Source organism: Giraffa tippelskirchi, chromosome 3, assembly GCF_054371585.1.
Source record: "Giraffa tippelskirchi isolate mGirTip1 chromosome 3, T2T-mGirTip1v1.2.pri, whole genome shotgun sequence".
NCBI lineage: Eukaryota > Metazoa > Chordata > Mammalia > Artiodactyla > Giraffidae > Giraffa > Giraffa tippelskirchi.
The window spans coordinates 159,949,717-159,977,547 of NC_137277.1; the positions used below are offsets into that span (position 1 = coordinate 159,949,717).

The window sequence follows — 27,831 nt, forward strand, 5'->3', positions numbered from 1 at the left end:
CAGTTGGACTTTCAGAATTAAGTCATGAATCACATTAGATATTTTAAAATCAAAATATGCCATAATCCCACTGAAATCCTAAGGCAGATCCACTGCTATGATTCACTGCTGAGAACCTCCCAGTCACCTTCCTTCTTTGAAGACTATAATTCCTGAGTTATTGTTTCTCTTTACATATATGGCTCATGAAGTACTTTGACACTTCCTTGACCAGTTTTCCTCACACACCATTTTCCTCCTCAGCAACATACTCTTGAAGTCAAACTCTGAACACTTTGTCCTTAAGTGTAATTGCATCATTTTCAAATCCTCAGTTCCAAGCATTGCTTTTCTAAAGATACCTGTCTGTCTTCCAGCTCTTAAGTAAAGCCAGTATGGTGCTTCCACTTCATTGAGAGGTCTTATTAGCTAAAATCTTGCTCACCATCTTATCACCTTTCTGCCTTCACTTATTGTACCCCAGCTTGGGTACCTCAGTTGTCGTTCTAGCCATTCCACTGCAAAGAACTTCATTTAGTTCAGTTTGACCTCCTTTCAGTCATGGTTCACAATGTCTTAGGGCTTTTCTCTGTTCACTTAAAAAAAATTCTGTACACTGGAAAGCATTAAAAAGAAATGTGAAAGAGGACATTTTAAATCTTGTTTGGCTCACTATCTCCAGCATCTAGTATAGCCTATTTTGCATACATAATATTAAAAAAAAATGTGATGAATAAATGCAGAGTTTTAAACAAATGAAAGCACAAGGATTTCATCATAGTGTATATTATTGCATCTTATTTTTTTTCAATTACGTTGGCTTTCAAAGTTCTGTGGATATTGAACTGCAAGGCAAACTCATTTAATTCTCATAATAGATTACCTGTTCCTTAGAAAACTTCTATAGCATCATAGTGTTCCATAACTTTGGAACACTGGAAAATTACCCAATTTCAGTTATACTTGTCCCCTAGTACATTTTGGATCCTGGCTTTTCCACTCACAAGATGTATAATCTTGATAAATCATTTAGTTCATTTTAAAAATGAATGATAAAAATAACAGTAAGTATTACACAATATATAATGTGTTTAATATAATACCTGGCAAGTAGAAAATACTATTATCACTTCTATTTTAACACTCCTGCTGTTACTATTATTGTTGTATAGTCACTAAGTTGTATCTGACTCTTTGTGACCCCATGGACTGAAGCATGTCAGACTTCCCTGCTCTTCACTGTCTCCCAGAGTTTGCTCAAACTTGTGTCCATTGAGTCTGTGATGTGATCCAACCACCTCATCCTCTGTTGCCCCTTCTCCTTTTGCCTTCATTTTTTTCCAGCATCACAGTCTGGGAAACCAAGGGTTGACTCTTCACATCCAGTGGCTGAAGTAGTGAAGCTTCAACTTTAGCATCAGTCCTTCTAACGAATATTCACAATTGATTTCCTTTAAGATTGACTGGTTTGACCTCTTTGCTGTCCGAGGGACTCTCAAGAGTCTTCTCTAGCACCACAATTCAATTCAGTTCAGTTCAGTTGCTCAGTTGTGTCTGACTCTTTGTGACTGCAGGGACTGCAGCATACAAGGCTTCCCTGTCCATCACCAACTCCCAGAGCTTGCTCAAACTCATGTGCATTGAATAGATGATGCCGTCCAATCATTGCATCTTCTGTCATCCCCTTCTCCTCCTGCCTTCAATCTTTCCCAGCATCAGGATCTTTTCTAAGGAGTCAGTTCTTCGCATCAGGTAGCCAAAGTATTGGAGTTTCAGCTTCAGCATCAGTCCTTCCAATGAATATTCAGTTCAATCTTTAGGATTGACTGGTTTGATTTCCTTGCAGTCCAAGGGACTCTCAAGCATCTTCTCCAACACCACAGTTCAAAAGCATCAATTATTCGGTGCTCAGATTTCTTTATATTCCAACTCTCACATCTGTACATGACTACTGGAAAAATCATATCTTTGACCACACAGATCTTTGTCGGCAAATTAACATCTATGCTTTTTAATATGCTGTCTAAGTTGGTCATAACTTTTCTTCAAAGGAGCAAACGTCTTTTAATTTCATGGCTGAAGTCACTGTCTCCAGTGATTTTGGAGCCCAGGAAGATAAAATTTGTCATTGTTTCCACTTTTTCCCCTCTTATTTGCCATGAAGTGATGGGACCAGATGCCAGTATCTTAATTTTTTGATTGTTGAGTTTTATTACTACTACTACTATTGTTAGTGAAGCTAATGTTTCTTTCTGGGCTTCCCTGGTGGCTCAATGGTAAAGAATCCGCATGCCAATGTAGAAGACATGGGTTCTATCCCTAAGTTGAGAAGAGCCCCTGGAGAAGGAAATGGCAACCCACTCTAGTATTCTTGTCTGGGAAATCCCTTGGACAGAGGAGCATGGTGGACTGCCGTCCATGGGATCACAAAAGGGTTGGACAGGACTTAGTGGCTAAATGATAATGTTTCTTTCTAGCCGCTTGTTTTCGAATATGTAGATGTAAATGAAAGAATGACCACATGCATATATATGACCTTCTTATATCCTATCACTTAATTTCATTTAATATAAATGTTACAAATGTAAAGCTGTGGTATATACTTAACATTTTAACAGAAATAAGAAAATAAATTCTAAAGCTATTCTGAATAAGAAATTATTGAATTGTATTAAACCTGAGCTAAATTCCAGAAAAAATGTATATAAACCTACATAGGAATGTTTTGTCTGTTTCATATCACAGCATAACATTTAATAACTAGGTTATTAAGAGCTTTAAATTTGATCTGAAATAGATTAATTGCTTTCCCAAGTTACTAGTATGTGAATATAAGTGCATTAATTATCTATTTTTAAAAATCATGGGAAAGTAAATACCTGCAGTTGCCTACCTATAAAGTTATCCTCATTCCATTTTGGCAAAGAAAGATTAATTTCTGTTTTCTGAATTTTGTTCATTTTTACTCAGTCTCAAACAAAGTGCTTAGTATCAATCTTTGGCCACTTTATATAAAAAAAATACAAATAACATTTAGGTCATGCAGTCATTGACCTTCTGAAGGACAAATGATGTCAGGCATGACTTACCAAAAAAATTTTAATTTTGTTTACTTCTTCAGCAATACATGTTGATGTCAACTACCATTTAACTGGGCCAGTATTATTGATATTTGATGTCAGTTCTTATTCATTGCTACACCTAGATGATTCATAAGTCAAAACTTTTAGATGTGTGATGAAAAACACTAAAGTAGGTTCTGTCTATCTGGGGAAATGGAGACAACAACAGAATAGAAAATTAAAGGACATGGAACTTGGCATTTTCCTTTTATATAATATTTGAATTATTTCAATAATTTCTACATATTAAAATTAATTTTGGTTCTTTTAAACTAATCTATACTAAATGATGTTCTTAAACTAAACCTTTTTAAAAATAACCTTATTGTGCTAACATTTTGTGAAGAAAAAATAACTTTTAATGAAAAATGTAACAGTGAAGGAAAAAAAGTTTTTGTAGGCAGACATTCAAAGACTAGAGAATATATTTAAATGTAATAAATTGATAGAGGTTCTTTATTTCTACTTAGTTCTCAGAAATTTAACACTTCATATGAAAAAGAAGATGCAATACATTTAAGATTTTACCCTGCCCCCAAAGTTTAACCTTTAATAACTTCTTTCATTGGATAGAGGTGATATATGCATTTGTAGTTTTCTTGGTAGTTCCATGAAAATTAGAAGCAACATAATTATGTCATATTTCTTGACATTTCCTCTTTGACTGTGAAACTAATAATTTGTGTATATATATGTATGTATGTCTATGTATATATATGTGTGTGTGCATATATATATCCTTTTGGTGACTTAAAATATTTGGAAATATCAGTCAGTTCAGTCGCTCAGTCTTGTTCAGCTCTTTGTGACCCCATGGACTATACAGTCCATGGAATTCTCTAGGCCAGAATTCTGGAGTGGGTGGCCTTTCCCTGCTCCAGGGGAATCTTCCCAACCCAGGGATCAAACCCAGATCTCCCCCATTGCCAGCAGATTCTTTAACAGCTGAGCTACAGGGGAAGCTCTGTCCTTAGCTGAACCACAAAGGAAGTTCTGCCCTTAGGACCTTATCTTCTGGTAAGAACCAGAGATATTAAACTAGTAAACACATGAATAGTCTCAAGAATAGTAAGTCTTATTTATCCAAAATCAATTACGGTGGAAAAAGAGTAATGAGGTAACAGTTGGAGCTTACAATGAAATGGTCAGAGAGGGACTCTCCTAGAGAGTGACATTTAAGAACATCGTGCAATGATTTTAAGAAAGAGACCTCAAGCAGAGGCAACAGTAAAGGACAAGTTCTTGAGGTAGTGGAAGTGTGGCATGATAGAGGGACAGGGCACATGGAGTGGACAAGGATTAGATAAAGCAGGTGGAACAGCTTACATCTGATAGATAACTGTCAACTTAGGTTGCTCTTTTGGCTAAATGTGAAATGGTTGAGGTCATTTTAGGATAACCGCATAACATTATCTATGGCTTTCAAAATGCTTATTCATATAAAAATGCCCTGACTATGAGAAGTACAATAGATTCTTTTGGCTGAATAATACCTCAATATTTTTACTCCATAGGCCTTGGCATAGTTTTTGGTATAGAAAGTAATCAATAAACATTCATTGATTAGGAAACATTAGAAAGCCAACACAGATCAGAACTCAAGGGGTGTTTTAGCGGACATTCTTAGGACAATGTTTGCTGTAATATGATTAAATTTATTTTTACTATTGATCTGAAAATATTATTTTAAAATTTATTACACTTTTCAGATTGTCCATGTTTGTTTTGAGCACACAGCTGCCAATATTGTTCAAAATATATTTACTACTTCTATAAGAAACAGTGTCATTGCTCAGAGTATTTGGCTATTTAGGAAACTAGTCTTTCAGTACAATGAAATCTTATTTGAGTGGTTTTCAGAGTACAAAAATATTTTAAATAAAATCAAAATATCAATATAAAATATGTTTTTCTCTAGTAATGGTTAAGTTAGTCTAAACTTGCATGAGATTTTAAAAGTTTGACAAACTACATGCATGATAAATAGCATGAGTTTTTCAAGAGATTGTTTTACATATACGGATAATGTCTAATGTATCATATGTTATCCCTGAATCGCAATTAGAGCACTATGAATTGCCACACAAATTTACTCATAAGCGTAATTGCAATAAAAATTAACCCCTTTAATATAATTTTCTTCACTTAATTGTGTGTTTGCTGTTGAATGTGACCATGTGAATCGATACCTTAAAAACTGCTAGTTAACATGCACAGCCACAAGCATAGCAGGAGAACCTGGCCTTCCTCTTCAGAAGATTCAAATTGTATATCCAGGGTGGCCTTGCAGGAAAAATGTTACATCTCCCTGAAGAGGGGCTGAAATTTCCTGTGGCAAGTTTTACCATGGTCTTGGGGCCGAAAATGTCAGTCACTATCATGTTATCTTTCACCCCACCCCATTAAAACAGTTGTACCAAAACACTCAACAGTATCCTAACTAAAGGAATTGTAGCTCCTAAATCTAGATTGGATTCAGAAACCTAAACTGGTTGTATTTTCCTGAAGTATTCAAGTTTTCATATTCACTTTTTATTAAGAATTTGCTAACATTCCTTTACCTGATACTTTGGTGATAGTGAAGTAAAACAAAAATTTTGTTACTAAGTTAAATACTGGTTGCATCTAGATCTTTTGTTCTACCTAAGCTGAAGAAAATTTGGAACACAATCTTAATTAAATATAGTCTTTGTTTCTTTTTGATGATTTTCTTTTTAGAGTTGACTAAAGGTGTTTAAAATTTTTCTTATGTTAGGGGATAGAATTTTTTTTAGAAATAGCTGGTTTTCAGTTCACATGCTCAAATACAAAATCACAAATATACCTAAGCCATTAATATATGGATTTCTTCCATATTTTATTGATTTTCATACCTAAAATAGTAAAAATGGACTGTACCTTTTTGGGATTATAACTTTTCTTTCTCCAAAGAACATTCTATGACTACAACTTCTTCAAGGATATATCTTCTCTAATGAAAAAAAAGGGCAAGAGACTTTTTTTTTTTTCTTCGACTGCAAGGTCACTGCAGATGGTGACTGCAGCCATGAAATTAAATGACATTTGCTCCTTGGAAGAAAAGCTATGACCAAGTTAGACAACTATTAAAAAGCAGAGACATTACTTTGGCAACAAAGGTCTGTCTAGTCAAAGCTATGGTTTTTCCAGTAGTCATGTATGGATGTGAGAGTTGGATTATAAAGAGAGCTGAGCGCCGAAGAATTGATATATTCGAACTGTGGTAAGTCCCTTGAACTGCAAGGAGATCAAACCAGAATATTCATTGGAAAGACTGATGCTGGAGCTGAAACTCCAATACTTTGGCCACCTGATGTGAAGAACTGACTCCTTAGAAAAGACCTTGATGCTGGAAAAGATTGAAGGCAGGAGGAGAAGGGGACAACAGAGAATGAGATGTCTGGATGGCATCACTGACTCCGAGGACATGAGTTTGAGCAAGCTGTGGAAGTTGGTGATGGACAGGGAAGCCTGGTGTGCTGCAGTTTATGGAGTTGCAAAGAGTCAGACACGACTGAGCGACTGAACTAAACTGAATTGCTTCTAAAAATTCTGAGCAAACAGAAGCACAGCCTAGTATATAATAGTTCTTAGAAAGGCTGTGAATTTTAGTTAAATATATATGGTTCCACCTTCTAATCTATTTTTTAAATCAAACTGTAGTTTTAAAGATATTTTATTCAGTGACTTCAATATGACAACAACCAAATAAAGCCTGTTGTCATAAACATGAACCTTAGAATTGTAAAAATAATGAAAAAAAACTTATTCATAGATTGTCATTTTTGAATATGTGGTGGAACTGCTCTGAATTTATTGCAATTGTGCTTATGTACATATTAACAGGAAGTAAATTAATTGTAGGTTATTTCAACAGTGGTATTGCAGTGAACACTATATTAATCATTTACTGTTGGCCACTTTAAAAGAGACCTCTGCCAAATAGACTAACACTTTAGGTTGCTAACAATAATTAAAACAGGTTTAACAGAATTGGTGTGATTCTACATGTAACATGTACAGTGACCGAAGAATCAAAGGACAAAGAGAGAAGCGATTGTTATTGAGAATGGTAATTAATATGGTGCCATCTTTGCTAGGTGATTAGTTTTATTTAACTGTGAAGTGGTAAGCATATGTATTTTTAAAAAGCTCTATCTGAGCACTTAAGAAATGATTATCTTGAAATTACTAGCAATATGAAGTTGTACCTTGTTCTTAGTAAGTGCTGGGTAAATGTTTGTAGAAATGATGTAAGTGAAGGAAAAAAAAAATCAAATCTTGTTCTAACAAGGAAGAGACTGGCTTGACTGGATATTTCACAGTCTGTACCTTAGTCATTGGTTAGTTTTCATCCAGGTTCCAAACCCCTCTCTGACCTCGAGTCACTGCAGCAGAAGACTCGCGTTTCTCTGATTTTCATTTCCTGCCCTGCCCCCTTCATTACCCTGGGAATGTAAAAGGACTGCTGTTCTCCTTTGATGAAAGACACAGATTGCTAAACTTAAGTGTCTGCATCATTAAAATTGCCGTCCAAGGTGTATTTCAAATGTAGTATCAACTGTGACTAGCTTTTACTCCTCAGGGGGTCCTGTGATCTCCAGTTCCTTATGTAAATCAGTGCAAAAACTGCTCCAGCACTATCACATGCTATTCATTTCAAACTTTAAATGGAATGTTCTCTTTCTTGATTTGGCAAATGAAAAGAATCGAGTGGCAGTGTACGAAATGAAAGGTTAACAAAACAGAATATTGGTCCTACCAGGGACGTGAAGAGCATTGGAAAAGAAAGTTTGATGTTAGTTTCAAATCTGTAGAATCAGAGATTCACTTATATCTGTTTTGTTCTCATGTAAAGTTACAGGAAATTTATTTTATTTAGGATGTTTACAATCTAGTTTCAACAAGATGACTGCATACCTCATTAAGAGCTTAGGATCATATCTTATTTGTTTCCAGTTTGTGCCTCTCCTGTCCTCCCTCACCACACTCCGTTACCTGGAACTGGGTCATTCTAAGAGAGAACACTTGTAAATATTTAATCAGTGACTGAATTTTATCAGAGTCCTTAAAAAAAGAAAATTCATCATCTTTTAAAATTATGTATAAATTTCTTCAGCTTATAATAACAAATGAAAGGAGACTGGTGGAGGGGTAAATATGTACTATGGAAAAAGATGGGTTAGAGCAGCTCAATTAAATGGATCAAAAAGTAGTAAAAGTTTAGCAGTTGACAAAATCGGTTTTTAAAAGCATTCAAATGCCCTTTATTTTGCAAATTATAAAACCCATTAGTATGGGTTGTTTTGGGAAGTAAAATTATCACCGAAGGCTTCATTCAAATGTTAATAAATATGGCATATGTGCTTTACTTAAAGATATTGTTTAAAGAAAATCAGTTGATGAGCAAAGGCAAAGAACTCTCGAGATATAATAATTTCAGGAAAATATATGCTCTGTGTCTGTGTGTGTTTAGTATGTGTATGAATTACTCAAGTGACCACATTAATTATGTACATGTGTCATAATTGCTAAAGACTGAGTGAGAAGTTTATTGGCATGTTTTAATTAAATCTTAAGTATTTTCCAGTTTAACAGGGAAAGTGACAAGAAAAATTATTGAACTCTAAGCTCTACTCGGCTTGTCATTGTTTGGCAACATTCACTAATAAGCCATATCCCCCTTCCCCAACGTTGTATATTTGTAACCTCAACTTCTGCTAGTTCCAAGGTCACTTTGCCAAAGTCAAATAATAATGAGCATCAAAGTTAAATTTAAACGCTTCATATAAAGACCTTCCCTCTGATTTACATATGAATTTGTTCCTAACATTCTTCTTATTTATCTAATGATTTTGGTTTCAATCAGACTGAGTTCCCACTGCTCACCAGGTATGTGAATTAGAAACAGCCTCAGAGGATCAAGATGGCGGAGTAGGAGGATGTGGAACTCACCTCCCCTCCAACGAACATCAAAAATATATCTAGATTTGGAAGGATTTTCACAGAAAACCAATTAGAAGCTGGCAAAAGATCTCTTACACAACCAAAAAGCTGCAAGGAAAAAATCCCATAACACTGGGTAGAAAGGGGAAAAAAATAGGCATTGGGGACAGGACTGGCACCCTTGGAAGGGATCTGTGAAGAGGAGAGAAGGTTGATATGGCAGGCTCTCATCCTGGGAAACCCCCTGGGAGGTCTGCTGCAGCAGGTAGAGGGGTTGGAGGAGCCTGGACTCTGCTCAAGAGGAATGCACACGTGCTGGCTTGCTAGCAGTCAGGGCAGAGGTACCCCTGCACTGATGACTATCACCCAGCTGCACTCCCCAGCCTGAAATGTGTACTAGGTTGGGGCTGCTACTATGTACTGGGCAATGAATCTCAGGAGGATGGGCCCTGGGAGAGGACTCTGCCTCTGGCATGTCACAGAGACATGCCAGAGGGCCTGGGGTGTGGGCCCTGGCCCCCAGTGCCAGCCTAGCACTAGGCCTGGGATGAACGCAGTGGAGAAAAGGACACAATATAGGGCTGCTTCTGGGCAGAACCGTAGATGCCTGCATGGGAGATGCATAGGTTTTGCTGTGCCTACACAGGCCTCACTTGCTTCAGCACTTACCTCCTCTGGGACAGAGCATACACTTAAGGGCAATAGAGCCGTATGGGACCCAGACTCAGGGCTGTTTCTCCAGAAAATGGAAAGCTGACCTCGGCCCCCAACAGGGCTGTGACAGCCCAGGAATAAAGAAGAGGCCCCACCCAACATCCAGTACAGGCTCTGGACACTGCAATACCAGTCACACCCATTTCACGGGGCTAATGACTATCACACACTGAGGAAAGATATGGCTGGCATCTTTACTAAAAACAGCCCTCGCACCAAAAATATTGGACTTTCAGTCTACACAGGTTGTTCCCACATAAGAACACCCCTCTAAGACCACAGTAGGTAACTGTTTCACCTAAATTTATGGAGACAGAGAAAGTTAAGTAACATGAAAAAAGCAGAGGAACTACTCCCAATTAAAAGAACAGAGAAATCCACTGAAAGAACCAATAATGAAACAGACCTCACCAGTCTGCTAGAAACTGAGTTCAGATAGGAAATAATAAAAATGCTAACAGAATTAAGAAAGATTATTGATAGAAATCCAGGTCACTGTATCAAGGATCTGGAAACTATAAAGAGGAACCAATCAAAGTTAGACAATTTGATTGCCAAGATAAAAACTAATCTAGAAGCAATGAGTAGCAGACTAAATAACACAGAAGAATGAGTGAGTGATCTGGAAGATAGAATAATGGAAATCAATCACAACAGCAGACAAAAAGACAAAAAAAAAGAAACTAAACAAAACAGTGGGATAATATAAATATGCCAGACTATGTGTAATAGGGGCTTTAGAAGGGGAAGATAGAAGGAAGATCAAAATTGTATTTGAAGAAATGATGACTGAAAACTTCCCAAACCTTAAGAAGGAAACAGATAGGTAAAAGATGCTCTAAGGGCCTCAAATAAGATGAACCCAAACTGGAGAAAATTTCTCAAGCCTTCATTTTTCTGATTTGTGGGAGATTTTGATTTGGACAGCCTTTTTAATTCGCTTTCAGAAATGTGTCTATAATCACAAATGCTTTCTTTAGAAATTGAGAAAATCTATTGAATTTGAATGTATCAGAAAGCTTTTAAGGGAAAGAAGAATGTGTTTTCACCATCTGGTCTTTCTGAAGTTTGAATGATCTTTTATGACTACATAATTATTAGCAAGCCCAACAGCAAAACTGAAATCTTTTTAATTTAATGTGCACAGTGATGCCAAACTGAAATCATTTAACGTTGTTCTCTCTTCAGATATTAAATACTAAGCTTCAGTTTTTTTACTTCATGTATCTTTGGTTTATTCCTTCATATTCCAAAAATCCTCTTACGCTACTCTGACATTACAGTCAGTATGCTGCTGCTGCTAAGTCGCTTCAGTTGTGTCCGACTCTGTGTGACCCCATAGCTGGCAGCCCACCAGGCTCCCCCAACCCTGGGATTCTCCAGGCAAGAACACTGGAGTGGGTTACCATGCCCTTCTCCTATGCATGAAAGTGAAAAGTGAAAGTGAAGTCACTCAGTCACGTCCGACTCCTAGCGACACCATGGACTGTAGCCTACCAGGCTCCTCCGTCCATGGGATTTTCCAGGCAAGAGTACTGGAGTGGGGTGCCGTTGCCTTCTCTGTACAGTCAGTATGGAACTCTGTAAATATGTCATGAAAGACTACTGTAGTGTGACAAGCCACATCAAAAGAAAGCACTAAGAGCCTACAAGACGAAGATCTCATTCATGAATACCTGAAATAATGCCAGTAATGACACTGACAATGAAGTAAACTCACATGAGAGTCAGAAAATTGATCTCTAGTGCTTTTAGAAGAGACTCATTGCCAGAGGCAGAATGCATTAATTTTATATGTCATGTTAGGAATTTCCATTTCTCCTTTAATAAAACATTAGTTTCAAAAATTTTCCTTAGAGTAGAAAGACTCTCAGTGATTTATTAAAGCTTCTTCTCTTCTTTACCTTCAGAAATCCAGTTATTTTACATCATATCTAGCAGACAGGAAGTTGGATTAATCTGTCTTCAGTTCTACCAGAACTATGCTTTCAGTTGAATTCTAGCATTTGCAGAGTGAAAGGTATTATGCTGGGTTTTGTGATAGATTCAATCAAGTATTTAGTCCTGCTCCTTGATGAACTAGAATATAATTAAAGAATCAAAATCTACATCCAAGTTGATAGCTATCTATCAATGTAATGCAACAAATTACAAATGCCAAAAATGGCAAATTAAAAATCAATGGGAATATCTAACATAATTCTTGAGAGAAGTCAATTATAACCAATGGGAAAAGTTTTGCTCTAATGACTCAGCTGTGGAAAGAATGATTCATTAACTCATTTATTTAAATATTTATTTTATTTTATTTTTTTTTTATAAATTTATTTATTTTAGTTGGGGGCTAATTACTTTACAATATTGTAATAGTTTTTGCCATACATTGACATGAATCAGCCATGGGTTTACATGTGTTCCCCTTCCTGGACCCCCCACCCACCTCCCTCCCCATCCCATCCCTCTGGGTCATCCCATTGCCCCGGCCCTGAGCCCTTGTCTCATGCATCGAACATGGAATGGTGTTCTGTTTCACATATGATAATATACATGTTTCAATGTTATTGTCCCAGAATGTCCCACCCTCACCTTCTCCCTCAGAGTCCATAAAATTGTTCCATGCATCTGTGTCTCTTATTCTGTCTCGCATATAGGGTTATCGTTACCATCTATCAAATTCCATATATATGCATTAGTATACTGTATTGTTGTTTTTCTTTCTGGCTTACTTCACTCTGTATAATGGGCTCCAGTTTCATCCATCTCAGTAGAACCGATTCAAATGTATTTTTTTTAATGGCTGAGTAATATTCCATTGTGTATATGTACCACAGCTTCCTTATCCATTCGTCTGCTGATGGACATCTAGGTTGCTTCCATGTCCTGGCTATTGTAAACAGTGCTGCGATGAACATTGGGGTACACGCATCTCTTTCAATTCTGGTTTCCTCGGTGTATTTAGTAAGTGTATAATATAAGCCCCAAACTGAGTGCAAAAGATGTATAGTAGTACTGTCTAAACAGACTTTCTGTAATGATGGAACTCTTCTTTGTCTAAAATGTCCAATATGATTGTGACTAGCTAAATCAGAAAATTTCAGTTTTAAATACAATTAAATTTAAAAGGTTAGTTACTCAGTTGCAGAAGTTAACATTTCAAGTACTTAGTAGCCACATTAATTTCACAATATAGATCTAGAAGGAAGAGACAGGCATTTGTAAAACAAACAAAAAAAAAAAGTAGTTGTGTAAGTTTTATGACATGGTTCTTCAGGTGCAAGATAAGGAATACCTTATGTTCCTTAGAATAATTTAGAAGAAGTTCTGTAAGAGCCAAGTTTTAAATACACTTAACAGAAAGAAATAGCAAATAAGCATCTGGCTGCTGCTGCTGCTGCTGCTTCTGCATCACTTCAGTCATGTCTGACTCTGCGACCCCATAGACGGCAGCCCACCAGGCTCCTCTGTCCCTGGGATTCTCCAGGCAAGAATACTAGAGTGGGTTGCCATTTCCTTCTCCAATGCATGCATGCATGCTAAGTCGCTTCAGTCGTGTCCAACTCTGTGCAACCCCATGGACAGCAGCCCACCAGGCTCCTCTGTCCACAGAATTCTCTAGGCAAGAGTACTGGAGTGGGTTGCTATTTCTTTCCCCAATAAGCATCCTAGTCAGTAAAAATAGCAAGAAGATGATGAGGGCATCATGTGTTTGAGGAGTAGAAAGCAGAGTAATGTGCAGAGAAGTTGTGGGAGACCAGAGGCAGGAAGGAAGCAGGTGAAGGAGGGGCTAATTTTTCAATCATGACATTATTGATATTAGGGACCAGGTAATTTCCTTTTCCTGGATCACTCTTCTTAACTCAGTGGTCATGACTCAAAGATCATATTCCTAGAGAGACCATTACTGACCAGGATATTTCTATTTTAACACTCTTTCTGCCAAATACTCCTTGTCTACCATTTTTAAAATTATTTTCATAAATCCTATTAACATTTAATGCATAACTTATTTTACTAAATTGTTTATTGTGTGATTCTCTTCAGAAACACACAAATTTGATAAGTCTAGGACTTCTGTCTTATTTACTCTGTTTCAGTTCAGTTCAGTCACTCAGTCATGTCCGACTCTTTGCGACCCCATGAATCGCAGCACGCCAGGCCTCCCTGTCCATCACCAACTCCCGGAGTTCACCCAAACCCATGTCCATCGAGTCGGTGATACCATCCAACCATCTCATCCTCTGTCATCCCCTTCTCCTCCTGCCCCCAATCCTTCCCAGCATTAGGGTCTTTTCCAATGAGTCAACTCTTCGCATGAGGTGGCCAAAGTATTGGAGTTTCAGCTTCAGCATCAGTCCTTCCAATGAACAACCAGGACTGATCTCCTTTAGGATGGACTGGTTGGATCTTCTTGCAGTCCAAGGGACTCTCAAGAGTCTTCTCCAACACCACAGTTCAAAAGCATCAATTCTTCGGCGCTCAGCTTTCTTCACAGTCCAACTCTCACATCCATACACAACCACTGGAAAAATCATAGCTTTGACTAGACGGACCTTTGTTGGCAAAGTAATGTCTCTGCTTTTAAATATGCTATCTAGGTTGGTCATAACCTTCCTTACAAGGAGTTCAGTTCAGTTCAGTTCAGTCGCTCAGTCGTGTCCGACTCTCTGCGACCCCATGAATTGCAGCACGCCAGGCCTCTCTGTCCATCACCAACTCCCGGAGTCTACCCAAACCCATGTTCATCGAGTCGGTGATGCCATCCAACCATCTCATCCTCTGTTGTCCTCTTCTCCTCCCGCCCCCAATCCTACCCAGCATTAGGGTCTTTTCCAATGAGTCAACCCTTCGCATGAGGTGACCAAAGTATTGGAGCTTCAGCTTCAACATCAGACCTTCCAATGAACACCCAGGATTGATCTCTTTTAGGATGGATTGATTGGATCTCCTTGCAGTCCAAGGGACTCTCAAGAGTCTTCTCCAACACCACAGTTCAAAAGCATCAATTCTGCGGTGCTCAGCTTTCTTCACCGTCCAACTCTCACATCCATACATGACCACTGGAAAAACCATAGCCTTGACTAGATGGACTTTTGTTGGCAAAGTAATGTCTCTGCTTTTAAACATTCTATCTAGGTTGGCCATGACCTTCCTTCCAAGGAGTAAGCGTCTTTTAATTTCATGGCTGCAGTCATCATCAGCAGTGATTCTGGAGCCCAAAAAAGTAGAGTCTGACACTGTTTCCACTGTTTCCCCATCTATTTCCCATGGAGTGATGGGACCAGATGCCATGATCTTAGTTTTCTGAACGTTGAGCTTTAAGCCAACTTTTTCACTCTCCTCCTTCACCTTCATCAAGAGGCTCTTTAGTTCTTCTTCACTTTCTGCCATAAGGGTGGTGTCATCTGCATATCTGAGGTTATTGATATTTCTCCCGGCAATCTTGATTCCAGCTTGTGTTTCTTCCAACCCAGCATTTCTCATGATGTACTCTGCATATAAGTTAAATAAGCAGGGTGACAATATACAGCCTTGACATACTCCTTTTCCTATTTGGAACCAGTCTGTTGTTCCATGTCCAGTTCTAACTGTTGCTTCCTGACCTGCATACAGGTTTCTCAAGAGACAGGTCAGATGGTCTGGTATTCCCATCTCTTTCAGAATTTTCACAGTTTATTGTGATCCACCCAGTCAAAGGCTTTGGCATAGTCAATAAAGCAGAAATAGATGTTTTTCTGGAACTCTCTTGCTTTTTCAATGATCCAGCAGATGTTGGCAATTTGATCTCTGGTTCCTCTGCCTTTTCTAAAACCAGCTTGAAAATCTGGAAGTTCACGGTTCACATATTGCCGAAGCCTGGCTTGGAGAATTTTGAGCATTACTTTACTAGCGTGTGAGATGAGTGCAATTGTGAAGTAGTTATCTATCACTTAAATCAGCGCCTAATACCTAAAGGGCTCAATTAATATTTCTTTGATGAATGAAGTTTCCTATTGGCCTAGAAAAGTTTGCTTGAGTTCAGCCAAATTCTTGCTAAGACTTATGGCACAAACTATAAAAACACAGGAAAGTCATGTTTACTTGTTTTTCAGGGTCTCCAAAACACAGTTTTATACTTAGTACCTGCTTAGCTCACTCAGACTATTGGCCTTCATTATTTTTAACATACCAATATTTACGTCCAAAACACATACCTTTTTACATCATATATAAAATTAATATTTCTCAGTGTGAGCTCCAATAACTCTTTAGAATTTTTACACATTATTAACCTCATCATAAATTCACCATATTGCCCCTAGTGAAATATGTTAATTTCTGCTTTGCACTCTGACATTGTACCATTTTCAGTACTAACGATGCCCTCCTTCTTTCTCTCCACTAATATCTCTTTATAATCTTCACCTATTTAAAATGTCACTGTTTCTAGAAAGCTACAGAAACCTCTGATCCCACAGTCTTGAATTAGCTGTTCAATTTGTACAATAAACAACCCTTTACCTACTTCTGGCATTTAACTTTGTAGTATACATGCTTGAAATTAAAAGCCGTGAAATTAAAAGACACTTGCTCCTTGAAAGAAAAGTTATGACAAACCTAGACAGCATATAAAAAAGCAGAGACATTACTTTGCCAACAAAGGTCCCTCTAGCCAAAGCTATTGTTTTTCCAGTAGTCATGTATGGATGTGAGAGTTGGACTAGAAAGAAAGCTGAGCGCCAAAGAATTGATGCTTTTGAACTGTGGTGTTGGAGAAGACTCTTGAGAGTCCCTTGGACTGCAAGGAGATCCAACCAGTCTATCCTAAAGGAAATCAGTCCTGAATATTCACTGGAAGGACTGATGCAGAAGCTGAAACTCCAATGCTTTGGCCACCTGATGCAAAGAACTGACTCACTGGAAAAGACCCTGATGGTGGGAAAGATTGAAGGCAGGAGGAGAAGGGGACAACAGACGATGAGATGGTTGGATGGCATCACTGACTCAATGGACATGAGTTTGAGTAAATTCCAGGAGTTGGTGATGGACAGGGAGGCCTGGCATGCTGAAGTCCATGGAGTCACAAAGAGCTGGATGCAACTGAACTGAACTGAACTGATATGTGGTTGATTACTCCTTTCTTCAATGACCAACTCTAAGCCCCTTTCAGCTTGTATCTATTGTATCTCTAGGTCATGCCCCCATCATGTCAGGGACATAGGATAGCTCAATAAATATTTGTTCATTTATATACATTAATTTCTTCATCTATCTAATTATTCTTTTGCTTTGAAAGTTAACACCTGCTTTCTCAATTTATTCTTTGCAAATGTTTCCCCAGTGGCTCAGATGGTAAAAGAATCTGCCTGCAACGAGAAAGATCTGGGTGCAATCCCTAGGTTGGGGAGATCCCCTGGAGAAGGGGATGGCAGCCCCTCCAGTATTCTTGCCTGGAGAATTTGTGGGTAGAGGAGCCTGGCAGGTTACAATTCATGGGGTTGCAAAGAGTCGAACATGATTGAGCAACTAACACACACACAATGCATATTTGTTGTTATTCTGTTACAATACTGTTAGCTTTTTGAGGGCATTCAACCTCCATAATAGACTATACTTTTTAAGCACCTAATTGGGACTTATGGTCTTCTGTTCCTCAAGTATCCAAAAATCAAGGCATGCAGATTTCCTTGTTGAACATTTAAGAGCTGGGATATTTGGTTCAGAGTGTCTGGATTTGAATCCTAGGTCTACATTTTACTAACAAAATGCTATTAGGCAAGTTGTATAGTATTTTATTATAAGTCTTGATTTCCTCATCTGAATAAACTGGTGGTATAACCTAGGTAGCACAGTAGTAAAGAATCGGCCTGCCAATGCAGTAGACACAAGACACACAAGTTCGATCCCTGGGTAGGGAAGATCCCCTGGAGTAGGAAATGACAACCCACTCCAGTGTGCTTGCCTGGAAATTCCACAGACAGAGGAGCCTGGTGAGCTACAGTCCATGAGATCCCAAAGAGCTGGACATGACTGAGCATGCACACACATAACCTAACCACAGAAATGAAGGATGAAATGAGATAAATAGAAATCACTTTGAACAAATTATAGTCCAGTGTTTTGTACTCTAGATGATAAGTGATTGTTTGAGATATTCAGCTCCCATGTCCCCAGGGCATGATTGGTGATCCAGGTTATTAATACCTGACTGATTGACAGTGCGATGGGGATGAGGTATGTACTGCCAACAGCAATCTTCTTGACATCTTTCCAGTGCTTTATATTCCTTCCTTATTTAGCCTCACACTCTTTGAATATTCCCCCAAATTACCTTCTCTTTCCATTCTAATTCCATAATTTCTTTGGGTTATTTGTGCCATTAAGGTACTGAGGAAATAGTGTAATGAACTAATGCTTAATACTGCATAAGCCTGTCCTAAGAGATACACTAATGTATATCAATACTAAAAATGTTTGAAATACTAATTTTCCTCTTAATGAGCCTAAACATTTTATTATAGTTATACCTTAATTCCAAGTTGCACAGCATTACCTTCACATATTGAAAGCAGCTGATGTTTCTAGGGCCTAATGTGTCTGTCATTTGCTTGATGACTCCTCTTTCTTACCCATTTTACATAGTAGATAGTAAGAAAATGAAAATTAGACCACTTGGGAGATATTGTGTATGGTGGTTTGATTTCATTATTTATTCAAAAATATATTTCTGATTATAATAATTAGTAGATGGTAATTCCTTGAAATTTGAATTTTGAAAATGTGAAAAGGAACAAATAAAATAAGAATGAATCAGCCTATCACCTAAAGATAATCATTTCTGATTTAGTCCTTCCAATCTTATTTTCAACACTTGTCTCTATGTGTGTTTAAGTGTAAATAACTCTGCCGCTTCTTTCATTGCACTACATATGTGTGTTTTCCCTTGCATTAATAATCTTTGGAAATGCCATTCTTCATAATAATTTAGTTATATAATTATATGTTAATTATATGTATCTGTCTATATATATGTGCATATGTGTATCTATCTGTATAATTAACTTCTTATATTTCTACTGTCCCACCTTATAAATAATATTGTGAGGAACATCTTTGTAACAGATACTGATCTGAGTTATTGACTCATTTAAATGAATTCTAATGGGAAAATATATTCAATATATTTAAACATTATGACATGTTATACTGTATTATATATATTGTTTAAAATCTTAGACACTGAGGTCAGTGAGGCCTATGCTTGAATCCTCACTCCAAATCATTCTACCTAGATAATGTTAGGAAAATCACTTGACCTCCTTTAGTTCTAGTAAGAATTTTTTCTTTCATTTAACTTGTTTTTTTTTTTTGTGATACTGATACTGCTTTACCCACTTCCTATTAATTAATATCTAATAATTTTTAATAATTTCACTCTGTTTGAATGTTTTATTTATCTTTGCCTCTGTACTTGTTTTAATGTTTCTTTTGTTATTTGCAGAAGACTGTATTTTGTTTTATTCTAAACATTCTTGTTGTCTATTTTAATTGTTATGTGTAGCCTATTTATGTGGTTATCTGTATAATTATTTGTATACTCATTTATTACTATCACAACTTACTGTGTTTTCTGTTATTCTTTTATATACTTCTTCTTAATGAACTTCTTGTTTTTTGTTTGTTTTGTTTTGATTAAGACTAAAATTAAGGTTGGATTAGCATAGTTCCAGTTAGGGTTTGGTTTGGGCATTTCTTTTTTGTAGTGAAGAGTTAACTAACTTTGATTAAAATTCCTTGATATTTCAGTATGTGTGCTGGCCATTATATCACCTGACAATGTAACTATTGATAATCGTGGTACAATGTAATTATTAATAGTTTTCTTCATCAGATGTTTTGAGTTGAACTTTTATAGTCTGAATGTTTAAAATACATTTAATCCAGAGTCTTAATTAGCTCAGTATGCCAGCAAATTTGGAAAACTCGGCAGTGATCACAGGACTGGAAAAGGTCAGTTTTCATTCCAATCCCAAAGAAAGGAAATCACAAAGAGTGTGTTCAAACTACCGCACAACTGCACTCATCTCACATGCTAGTAAAGTAATGCTCAAAATTCTCCAAGCCAGGCTTCAACAATACGTGAACCATGAACTTCCAGATGTTCAAGCAGCTTTTAGAAAAGGCAAAGGAACCAGAGATCAAATTGCCAACATCTGCTGGATCATCAAAAAAGCAAGAGAGTTCCAGAAAAACATCTATCTCTGCTTTATTGACTATGTCAAAGTCTTTGACTGTATGGATCACAATAAACTGTGGAAAATTCTGAAAGAGATGGGAATACCAGACTACTTGACCTGACTCTTGAGAAACCTGTATGCAGGTCAGGAAGCAACAGTTAGAACTGGACATGGAACAACAGACTGGTTCCAAATAGGAAAAGGAGTATGTCAAGGCTGTATATTGTCACCCTGCTTATTTAACTTATATGCAGAGTACATCATGAGAAACGCTGGGGTAGAAGAAGCACAAGCTGGAGTCAAGACTGCCGGGAGAAATATCAATAGCCTCAGAATATGCAGATGACACCACCCTTATGGCAGAAAGTGAAGAACTAAAGAGCCTCTTGATGAAAGTGAAAGAGGAGAGTGAAAAAGTTGGCTTAAAGCTCAACGTTCAGAAAACTAAGATCATGGCATCCGGTCCCATCACTTTATGGCAAATAGATGGGGAAACAGTAGAAACAGTGTCAAACTTTATTTTTGGGGGCTCCAAATTCACTGCAGATGGTGCCTGCAGCCATGAAATTAAAAGACACTTGCTCCTTGGAAGAAATGTTATGACCAACCTAGACAACATACTAAAAAGCGGAGACGTTACTTTGCCAACAAAGGTCCATCTAGTCAAGGCTATGGTTTTTCCAGTAGTCATGTATGGATATGAGAGTTGGAATATAAAGAAAGCTGAGCGCTGAAGAGTTGATGCTTTTGAACTGTGGTGTTTGAGAATTTTGAGAGTCCCTTGGACTGCAAGGAGACCCAACCAGTCCATCCTAAAGGAGATCAGTCCTGGTTGTTCATTGGAAGGACTGATGTTGAAGCTGAAACTCCAATACTTTGGCCACCTGATGGTAAGAGCTACTAATTTGAAAAGACCCTGATACTGGGAAAGATTGAAGGCAGGAGGAGAAGGGGACAACAGATGATGAGATGGTTGGATGGCATCACTGACTCAATGGACATGAGTTTGTGTAAACTCCGGGAGTTGGTGATGGACAGGGAGGCCTGACATGCTGCAGTCCATGGGGTTACAAAGAGTTGGACATGACTGAGCGACTGAACTGAACTGAAACAGATATAGATTGAATTTTATTTTCCCCCACAATGTGGACATTATTTCATTAGTTCTAGCATCTAGTTTTTATTAAAAAACAATCTAATTGTTTTTCTTTTATATGCAATCTGTGCTTTTTCTCTTATAGTTTTTTAAAATCATAATGCTCTATAACTTTTTATTACTTGTTTCTCAGTGTGTTTTACATACTATGCTCAGTACTTGGAATTCACTTTTATTTTTAACATATAGCTTCCTTCAGTGGAAAAGTTTCAATTATTATACCTTCCAATACTGTTCTTCTTTCTGACTATACATTCTCTTTTATGTAATATACTGGAATACCCAGCTCCATACTTCCCCACATCTCAATGATCTACATTCTGTCATGATTTTATCTTGATATCTGCCATCTCGCTGAATTTCCCAGTCTTTAAATTCACTAACTCTCTTTTCAAGTTTGACTTTTCTAAGATATTTCCCATCTCATGAATCTTTGTTTTCAATAATTAACATTTCAATTTCTTGGTTTTTTTTTTTCAAGTCCTTTTAGATTGTTTTTGTTTCACTTATTTTTCTTTAATAAGCATTCAGTTTTCATTAAATGGAATTGTGTTACTCTCACAACTTTAAGTCCAAGTTTTGAGACTGTGGATTCTATGAATGTATTCCTTCATGTAAATTGCAGCTTTAGGCAGCACTTAGAAGCAACTTTTGTCAGCTTCATATTTTCAAGAAAAGAACTGGCTCATTGGAAAAGAGCTGGGGAAGATGCTGATGCTGGGGAAGATGAAGGCAGGAGGAGAAGGGGAAGACAGAGGATAGGATGGTTGGATGGCATCACCAACTCGATGGACATGAGTTTGAGCAAGCTCCAGGATTTGGTGATGGACAGGGAAGCCTGGTGTGCTGCAGTTCATGGTGTTGCAAAGAGTTGGACATGACTGAGCAACTGAACTACACTATCAATTGTTTTAAAAATATATAAGCTTTTGTCACCCACCTGCCACAAAGTTCATGTAGCCTCTGATACCCTACAGAAGTGAAATAACTAGGGCTTGCTCCTAAACACATAGCCCAGAAGCCTGTGCTTTTATTCCTAGACTCCATGTTACTATTCTATTTTTCTGTAATGTGTATCCTTTTTATACGTTATCATTCCTTGAGATCTTGTACATATCCAACTTTATGAAACTTTCTTTTTATTTTTTTGTTCTAGTCTATTTCCTTTCTTTTTCTTCTTTTCTATTTATTAAATTAGAAAGTGTGATAACACATTTTAGGAGAATTAAAAATTACAGAACAAAATAACATATAGTTTCAGTATATTGTTCGGTTGCTCAGTTGTGTCTGACTCTTTGTGACCACAGGGACTGCAGAACACCAGGCTTCCCTGTCCTTCACCAATTCCCGGAGATTGCTCAAACTCATGTCCACTGAGTAGATGATACCATCCAACCATCTCATCCACTGTTGCCCCCTGTTCCTCCTGCCTTCAGTCTTTCCCAGCATCAGGGTCTTTTCTAATGAGAGAGCTCTTCTCAACAGGTGGCCAAAGTATTAGAGCTCTAGCTTCAGCATCAGTCATCTCAGTGAATATTCAGAGTTGATTTCCTTTACAATTGACTGGTTTTATCTCCTTACAGGTCAGGGTACTCTTAAGAGTCTTCTTCAACAGCACATTTCAAAAGCATCAATTCTTTGGTGCTCAGCCTTCTTTATGGGCCAACTCTCAAATCCATACCTGAATACTGCAAAAACCATGGCTTTGACTTATACAGACCATTGTTGGCAAAGTGATGTCTCTCTCACTGTCTAGGTTGTGCTGTCTAGGTTTGTCATTGATTTTCTTCCAAGGAGCAAGCATCTTTTCATTTCATGGCTGCCATCACCATCGGCAGTGATTCGGAGCCCAAGAAAATAAAGTCTGTCACTTTGCATTTTTTTCCCATCTATTTGCCATGAAGTGATGGGACCACATGCCATGATCTTAGTTTTTAAATGTTGAGTTGTAAGCCACCTTTTTAACTCTCCTCTTTCACCTTCATCAAGAGGCTCTTTAGTTCCTCTTGACTTTCTGCTTTAAGGGTAGTATCATCTGCATATCTAAGGTTATTGGTATTTCTCCCAGCAATCTTGATTCCAGCTTGTGCTTCATCCAATCTGGCATTTCTCATGATGTACTCTGCATATAAGTGAAATAAGCAGGGTGACAATAAACAGCCTTGACGTACTCCTTTTCCAATTTGGAACCAGTCCATTGTTCCGTGTCTGGTTCTAATCGTTGCTTCTTGACCTGCATTATAGGTTTCCCAGGAGGCAGATAAGGTGGTCTGGTATTTCCATCTCTTGAAGAGTTTTCCAGTTTGTTGTGATACTGACAGTCAAAGCTTTAGCATAGTCAGTGAAGCAGAAGTAGATGTTTTTCTGGAACTGTCTTGCTTTTTCTGTGATCCATCAGATGTTAGCAATTTGATCTCTGGTTCCTCTGCCTTTTGTAAATCCACCTTGAACATCTGGAAGTTCTTGGTTCACATACTGGTAAAGCCTAACTTGGAAAATTTTCAACATTATCTTGCTATCATGTGAAATGATTGCAATTGTGCAGTAGTTTGAACATTCTTTGCACTGCACTTCTTTGGGATTGGAATGAAAATTGACCTTTTCCAGCCCTGTGGCCACTGCTGAGTTTTCCAAATTTGCTGGCATATTGAGTGCAGCACTTTCACAGCATCATATTTTAGGATTTTAAATAACTCAGCTGGAATTCTATCACCTCCATTAGCTTTGATCATAGTAATGCTTCCTAAGGACCGCTTGACATCACACTCTAAAATGTTTGGCTCTAGGTGAGTGATGACATCATCATGGTTATTTGGGTCATTAAGATATTTTTTGTATAGTTCCTCTGTATATTCTTGCCACCTCTCCTCAATATCTTCTGCTTCTGTTAGGTCCATTTCTGTCCTTTATTGTACCCATCTTTGCATGAAATATCTCCTTTGTATGTCTAATTTTCTTGAGGAGATCTCTAGTCTTTCCCATTCTGTTGTTTTCCTCTATTTCTTTGCATTGTTCACTTAGGAAGGCTTTCTTATATTTCTTTGCCATTCTCTGGAACTCTTCATTCAGTTGGGTATATCTTTCCTTTTCTCCTTTGCCTTTCGCTTCTCTTTTCTCAGCAATTTGTAAGGCCTTCCTTAGACAACCATTTTGCCTTTTTGCATTGCTTTTTCTTAGGGATGGTTTTGACCACCACATCCTGTACAATGCCAGAAACCCCCATCCATGTTTCTTCAGGCACTCTTTCTATCAGATCTAATCCTTTGGATCTATTTATCACTTCCACTATAATCATAAGGGTTTTGATTTACATCATATCTGAATGGTCTAGTGGTTTTCCCTGCTTTCTCCAATTTAGGTCTGAATTTGGCAATAAGGAGTTCATGATCTGAGCCACAGTCAGCTTCCTGGTCTTGTTTTTGCTGACTGTATAGAGCTTTTCCTACTTTGGCTGCAAATAATATAATCAATCTGATTTTGGTATTTACCATCTGGTGATATCCATGTGTAGAGTCTTCTCTTGTTTTGTTGGAAGAGGGCGTTTGCTATGACCAGTGCATTCGCTTGGCAGAACCTTAGCCCTGCTTCATTTTGTACTCCAAGGCCAAAATTGCCTGTTACTCCAGGTTTCTCTTGACTTCCTACTTTTGCTTTCCAGTCCTCTATGATGGAAAGAACATCTTTTTTTTGGTGTTAGTTCTAGAAGGTCTTGTAGGTCTTCATAGAACTCTTCAACTTAGCTTCTTCACCATTAGTGCTTGGGGCATAGACTTAGATTACTGTGATATTGAGTGGTTTGCCTTGGAAATGAACAGAGTTCATTCTGTCATTTTGAGCTCGCACCCAAGTACTGCATCTCAGACTCTTTTGTTCACTATGATGGCTACTCCATTTCTTCTGTGGTGTTCTTGTCCACAGTAGTAGATATAATGGCCATCTGAATTAAATTCGCCCATTCTGGTCCATTTTAGTTTGCTGTTAAGTCGCTTCAGTCGTGTCCGACTCTGTGCGACCCCATAGACAGAAGCCCACCAGGCTCCCCCGTCCCTGGGATTCTCCAGGCAAGAACACTAGAGTGGGGTGCCATTGCCTTCTCCGCCATTTTAGTTTACTGATTCCTAAAATGTCAATGTTCACTCTTGCCATCTCCTGTTTCACAACTTCCAATTTACCTTGATTCATGGACCTAACATTCCAGCTTCCTATGCAATATTGTTCTTTATAGCGTCGGACTTTACTTTTGCAACCAGCATATCCACAACTGGGTGTGTTTCCATTTTGGCTCAGCCTCTTCATTCCTTCTGGAGCTATTTTTCCACTCTTCTCCCGTAGCGTATTTGGCAACTACTGAACTGGGGAGTTCGTATTTCAGTGTCATATCATTTTGCCTTTTCATACTCTTCATGGGGGCTTCCCTGATAGCTCAGTTGGTAAACAGTCCACCTGCAGTGCTGGGGATCTCAGTTCAATTCCTGGGTTGGGAAGATCTGCTGCAGAAGGGATAGGCTACCCACTCCAGTATTCTTGGACTTGCCTTGTGGCTCAGTTGGTAAAGAATCTGCCTGCAGTGTGGGAGACCTGGATTCAATCCCTGGGTTGGGAAGACCCCCTGGAGAAGGGAAAGGCTATCCACTCCAGTATTCTGACCTGGAGAATTCCATGGACTGTATAGTCCATGGGGTCACACTCTTCATGGTGTTCTCAGGGCAAGAATGCTAAAGTGGTTTGCCATTCCCTTCTCCAGTGGACCACAATTTGTCAGAACTCTCCACCATGACCCATCCATCTTGGATGGCTCTACATGGCATGGCTCATAGTTTCATTGAGTTAGACAAGGCTGTGATCCGTGTGATTAGTTTTGTTAGTTTCCTGTAATTGTGGTTTTCATTCTGGCTGCTCTCTAGAGAGGAAAAATGATCAGTGATTGCCTGGGGTTTAGATGGATGGATGAGTACAAAGGATACTTAGACAGGAGAAATACTCTGATGATACCATTATGAAGCATATATGTCATTGTACAGTTGTCTAAACTCATAGAATGTGCAACACTAGGAGTAAATTGTAATGTAAAAGTAGGAATTTGAGGTGATTATAATATGTCAATATTGGTTCATCAAATGTAACAAATGTTCCACTCCAGTGGAGAAGTTGTAGATGGGGGAGGCTATGTGTGTGTGGAGGCAGGAGATAAATAAAAATTTCTCTATCTTCCCTTTAATTTTGCTGTTAGCCAAAACTACCTTTAAAAAATAAAGCCTTAAGAAATATATAGGGCAACTTTTTATAAACATATCTCCCTACTCAATCACTGTACCATATCTGTTGTATACTTTCAAGCAGTATAACGACAGTTTAGCATGAACTTTCCCATGTCTTATATTGTTTCTGTAATTGCTATTTCGTGGATCAGATGGTAAAAATTCCGCCTGCAATGACGGAGACCTGGGTTCAAACCCTGGGCTGGGAAAATCCCCAGGAGGAGGGGATGGCAACCCACTATTCTTGCCTGGAGAATCCCCATGGACAGAGAAGCCGGGCGAGCTACAGTCCATGGGGTCACAAAGAGTTGGACGCCACTCAGCAACTAAGCACAGTATACCACAGTAATTTGTCTCGGTTATTTATTTATCCATCTGCAGTTATTTGCAAAACATTTACTAGGTGCTATTCAAGATCATGGGAATGTATCATTAAGCCAAAGTACCTATTCTTAAAGAGTTTATAACACTCTCATGTGTACATAGTTGATACATAATCATTAATTTAATTTTCTATTATTGTGCATAACTCTCAGAAGAGAACAATTATATATATTGTGTTATTCAGGCTTGAAGAAACTTGCAAAAGAAGTAATGTCGTAGACCTAAAAATATTTTCCTTCTTTATATGTTCTGACATTCACTCCAAATAAAGATGGTAAAAATAAAGATATATATACATGTATTATATATATATGTGTGAATATATATAGAAATAGTGAGTTGAACCAATAGAATTCTTAATCTGATTTAGCTGATTTATCAGAAAGGAGGTTCAAAGTGCAATCAAATTGGACCTCTGTTTGCTGTAATAAATTAAGAGTCTATGTTTTTCTTCTTGATATAATATAATATAAATTTATAAGAAATTTCATATAGAATAGTTTATTACTCTATGGCATTTCTTACACTACCTGAAAAATATCCTCTTAACCCAAACTTACAGTAATGCCCGAACTTGTAAAATCTATTTTTGAAAATTTTATAAAGCCATAAGATATGTTTATGTGAAGAAATACTATAGATTTATGAAAATAGTCTAATTATTCATTTAAATTATAAATTACTTCATTAGCTAATTTTTGCTTTTTCTTTGTTTTACAATATATAAATATGTTTGAAGCCATCTGTGCTGAGAGATAGCTGGTCAGTCTGCTTTTCTTCCTGTCATTGTTGGTAACAAGTTTGCATAAAAGGTGCCTCTAGCAGTTTTTAGGATACACAAGAGCACAAGATTTGTTTCTTCCAAATTGGATTATTACAAATTTCACGTGTTTCCATTTTTTAATAAGTAACCTTAAAAGTTTCAAAAGTATGAACACCTTTGTGATTCTTGATATGTACAGCTAAATATTTCTCCAGTATATTTCCAGCAGCCTAGGTAAAGCTAGTTTGATTTTATACTGTTATACTCTAACTTATTA

At 37.7% G+C, this 27,831-nt stretch overlaps 1 protein-coding gene across 7 annotated transcripts in view; it reads left to right on the top strand.

The window, feature by feature from the left end:
- SPAG16 (sperm associated antigen 16) overlaps positions 1–27,831 on the top strand; it is a 981,998-nt gene that overhangs the window by 674,085 nt on the left and 280,082 nt on the right. The window lies entirely within an intron of this gene.